This window comes from Notamacropus eugenii, chromosome 6, assembly GCF_028372415.1.
Source record: "Notamacropus eugenii isolate mMacEug1 chromosome 6, mMacEug1.pri_v2, whole genome shotgun sequence".
In the NCBI taxonomy this organism is placed as follows: Eukaryota; Metazoa; Chordata; class Mammalia; order Diprotodontia; family Macropodidae; genus Notamacropus; species Notamacropus eugenii.
In genome coordinates, this window is record NC_092877.1 from 189,166,397 (window position 1) to 189,171,506 (window position 5,110).

The following is a 5,110-nucleotide window of genomic DNA, read 5'->3' on the forward strand; positions in this document are numbered from 1 at the left end:
CATATTACATTCTCTTAAAGGAAGAAAAGCAATGCATTTTTTAAAAAAAATTAAAATTAGTTTAAGGACCATTTAATATATTTTTTCTGGAGATTTTCTTTTTCGCTGTTAACATGAAGACTATCGTCATTAACAATGAGGACATCATAATTTACTGTTGTAATTAAGCTAAATTTTGTTTACTATTCTTATTTCCTTCATATATTTGTAAATTCTTATGCCCTAATATATATATATACGAATATATATATGTATATACATATGTATGTATATACATATATATATCTCATTTCTTTTTCAGGCACAGTCATGAGATATGTTCAATCTTTTACATTCACACTCAGCAATCGCCAGTGGTCTATCATGTCCAACGTTTTAAAGTTCTATTCATGTGTAAAGTGTCTTTCTTCTTGTATTCTTATTTCATTCATTTGGTCAGAAAAGGGGGACATCAAACAAACAACTCATGGACTTGCTTTCTTTTTAGGTACATAAGTGGTTACCATTTGATGTGTATGTGTGTGCTTACATACGTGTGTGTATGAGATGAGAGATGTGTGTAGGCAAAAGGAGAGTTAGACAGACAGACAGACACAGAGAGACAGAGAGGAACTTTACATGTAGCATTTTTGTGATTATCTCTTTTAATCAAATATATTTTGCTATTACCTTGTCTAAGATCATAATTGATTTTTTTTAATTCATCTGAGTCATAATAAATGCTATTCTAACCTTTTATTTTTAATTCTATGGGTGTTTTATGATTTAATATGATTCTTATAATCCAAATCTTGCTATATTATTTTTTTCTAATTCATTTTGTTACTCTTGTCCATTTTTATGGGTGAGTTGATACTATTCACATTCACACATATTTTTGTTTGTTTATCTTATCCTCTTATAATTTTTCTTGTTTCTCCATTATCATTTTCATAAAAAGTTGGGGAAAGAAATTATTGTAATGAGTACCAGTAGTCTAAAGTTGTAGCAATCCGATCCTACTCTCATTTTCTTCTCCTCACCTATTACAGACCCTGATGATTCTTACATTTTTTCTCTCCCTCCATTTTATGTCTTCCCTCTGAAATTTCAAGCCTAAAGTTTATTGTGCTGTGATTATTTCTCCCCAGTGCTAACATCCTTCTAATATCGTCTTCTTTCCTCTGCCTATCTCTCCTTGTTTTCCTAGTAAAGTTAATGAGGTAGGTAGATGATAGAGCAGATAGAACACCCAATATGACATCAAACAGTGCAGAGACTGATTCCTCTCACCAATACTTTTCTGTATGTATCAGTCAGAACAAATTATTTAGCTTTTCAGTCTCTATATTTGTAAATTGGAACTAAACAATGACACCTGTTTCACAGAATGTTGTGAGATCAATTGAAGCAATGAATATGAAGCTCTTTTCAATTCTCAATATAGCATGTGGTCTGTTTTTAATATTATTATTGTCTTTTTATACCAAATGTACTTTTTAATACTATAAGTATAATATTATATTATATATATTTATATTTATATAATATTATATTATTCAACTCTCCTTTGCATGATTTAAATAAATAAGTTTCAAAAGATCCTCTTATTTTTCAACTCTTCCCTCAATCTACTCTCATGATAGTTTACCACAGTTTTGAGAAATCCTAATTGCCTCCTGACTTTTTCCTTGTTTTCTTCCTTAGTGTATAACTCTTCCCTTCCTTTTGCCTTCCTCTCTTAAATTTGACAAAGCAGAACAAAACCATTCTCATGTCCTCTGTAACACAGGCAAACAGTGAGATTCTAAAGAGACACTTATCTTTTCTCTTCCTAAAAGAATGTTCCTTACAGTCCTTTTCGAGTACCTAATTTTACTTACTTGCAATATTAGCAAACACTTCAAGTTCTGCAAAGCACTTTAAATTTGTTAACTAATTTGATCCTCAGAACAATCTGGTGAGTTAGGTGCTATGTTAATCATCATGTTGAAGACTAGGCAGTTACGTTGCAGACAGGCTAATTGTCTTACGCAGGGACGTATAACTAGTATTTGAGGCAGTATTAAACTCAGGTGTTCTTGTGTCCAAATCCAACCATATATTTACTGTTCTACCTAAGTGCCTCTACTTAACTAGATTTATCTTACCTCCATTTCTTACGTTTCAGGTTCTTTCCAGTCTTACTTTCTTTCAATCAGGAATGCTTGGAAGTTATTTTCAATCAAAGATCCGTCTCCACCTCTCCCCCCACAAATAGGATTATCCCTAGTTTTAAAAGATAAGTTATTTTTCATTGTTTGACTTAATTATTTTGGAACATTGTATTTTAAAATTTCTGCTATATGATAGTTGTAGTTTGTCTTGTCAGATTCAAACTGTGTTTCTATAATTCATGAAGTCTTTCTTTTTGTTACTTTCAGTGTTTTTTTTTTCCTCTGAGAAGGAAGCTCTGGTTTTTAGCTATGTCATTCTGGGGTAAGGTTATCTTTCAGAAAGTGACTGGTAGAATCTTTCTATTTTTATAGCATCTCTTTCTAAGATATGTGAGCAACTGTCCTATGATTTATTGAAATATGGTATTGAGGCTTTGTTGTTACTGTTTTTGAGTGGCTTGGTCATGGTCTTCAAAGAATCTGATTCATCTGAAATTATTCAGTCAATCAATGAATGTTTATCAAAGATGATATGTTCTTCTTTAAGCATTGGAGATACAAAGGAAGGCAAAAGGCAGTCACTCCTCTCAAAGAGCTCAGAGTCTAATGGGCAAAAACCACATGCAAACAAACCAGCTACATACAGAATAAATTGGAAATAATCATCTAAAAGAAGATAATGGAATTAAGAGAGATTTGGAAAGGCTTCCTCAAGACATTGAAGTTTTAGCTGGGGCTTGAGGAAATATAGGAAAACAGGAGGTGGAGATGAGAAATGAGCATTTTGGGAATGGCAGACCACCAATGAAAATGCCTGAAGTCAGGAGATGGAATGTTTTGTGCAAGGAGGGTATTTGATCACAGTATGTTGAGGGATATGTTATAAAAATACTGAGAATGGGGGGAGGGGGGGAGCAGGTTAAGGAGGTTGCTGAATATAAATTAGAGGATTTTATATTTGATCCTAAAAGTGACAGAAAACAACAGGAAATTTAAAAATGAGTGGGAGTCACATGATCAGACTCAATTCAAGAAGATCACTTTGATAGCTTAGTAGAGAAAAGACTGTAGTAAACAGACATTTGAGGTAGGGAGACAATCAGCAGGCTATTGTGATAGTCCAAGTGTGAGGTGATATTGCAATGGTAAAACAAGAGGTCTTGCCAACAGATTGAATATGGGGGTGAGGGAATGAGGAGACATGTATTGACACCTAGGTCATAAGATTGCATGCCTGGGAAAATGATGTTTCTCTTAAAAATAAAAGAGTAGTTTGGAAGGAGTATATTTTAGGAGAAAGATAATGAATTCAATTTGGTACTTGTTCACTTTAACGTGCCTACAAGAGAGGAGAGGATTCTGGGAAGATGGTAGACTATGTCAGAGAATTCCAAGCTCTCAAGATTTTCCCCCACAAAAGAGTTAAAATAGCACCTTAGGGTGAACAAAGTGTCGGTGGAGATAAAAAAGAATAGGAGCACAACAAGGGTCTCCCTGGGATAATGCAAGAAGATAGGAAGAAAATTCTCAGGACCAGGTTTGGTCTGTGAAGAGTAAACACCACCAGGCTAGGTTTGAGAGGCTGCCTAGGCCCCAGTCACAGGAGCTTTCACTCCCAGCATAATGGAGGGAGTTAGATTTTTGAGCCTGGGAAGACTGAGGAACCTCTGCTGATAAGGAACACCAGACCCAGCTGTGCTGTGCTGTGCAGAGAAGCAGGGAGAGAAGGATCCAGCACAGGCCCAGTGAATGTAGAAGCAGTGGGACAGAAAGCCTCTGGCTGCAGGCACTTACTGGAGGCGGGAGGTTTGGCTTTGTTTCCAAGCTAGAGGATAGAACTGAAGACTTGAGGCAAGAGGCACCATTTCCCATACCCCAGGGCTAGATGTGATTACAAAAATTAAGCTATTGCCACAAAAAAAAATGCACAGGGCAAGGAGACAGAATCCAGATATAGAAAGCTAGTTTGGGAATGGGATGACCAGGGTTCATTTTCAGAGGAGGATACTGAAGTCAAGAAACCCCCAAAGAGTAACATCAAATGGTCACCTGACGAGAAAGAATTTATAGAAGATCTTTAAGAAGACTTTAAAAATCAGTTGACAGTGGGGAAGACCATGGCTCCGGTGGGACTGATGCCAGGGAGGGCAGAGTGGGAGGATGGAGCAAGTATTGGGGTGGCTTTCCTGGGTGCTGACCAGAGTCCTGAGGCTCTGGAGCTACTCTGAGTGGTGAGTAGCCCAGCAGCCCCTGGATCATGGAAGACAACATTCTAGAGGTTCACCATCTAATTAGAACCACCTGAGACCCAGAGAAGCCCAATACTTTAGAAGAACTGGAAGTGATAAGAGTAAGTTGTGTGGAAGTTAAGGAGATATATGAAGATTATCTGGTTATTATCAGGTTCACACCCACAGTACCTCATTGGTCTCTCACCACTCTTATTGGGCTTTCCTTACAAGTAAAACTTCAGAGGTGTTTACCTTTCAAACATAAGTTGGAAATCTACATTTCTGAAGGAACCCATTCCACAGAAGAAGATATAAATCAACAAATCAATGACAAGGAGGGAGTAGCAGCTGGGATGAAGAGCTTCAACTTGCAGGAAATTGGAGAACAGTCTGTTATGGAGCCTGATTAGAAGCTTTTCTCAAAATCACCAAATTGTAATCATTTGATATGTTTATTTAACTCTTTGTTAAATATGTGCCCTTTTGTTTATTACTTGGACAATTTGTACCTCCAAACACTTTTTTAAAAGACCATTTTCCAAGCAAGAATTAATTACCTATTATGTTAATGTGTGTAACATTTTCAGATTTTATCACATTTGATGATCAGACAGAGAAATATTTTCTAGCTGCCATGAATAAGAAACATGACTTTTTTTTCAGATGCCCATTCTGACACCATACTATACTTTGGCAGATCAACTAGCCCTGCTGTACAAGACAAATCAGGCTGCAATCATTACT

At 36.2% G+C, this 5,110-nt stretch overlaps 1 pseudogene; it reads left to right on the forward strand.

Moving 5' to 3' along the window:
- The first annotated feature begins 4,295 nt into the window (after positions 1-4,295).
- On the forward strand, positions 4,296-4,791 carry LOC140511124 (cytosolic iron-sulfur assembly component 2A pseudogene; annotated as a pseudogene).
- The last annotated feature ends 319 nt before the right edge of the window (positions 4,792-5,110 follow it).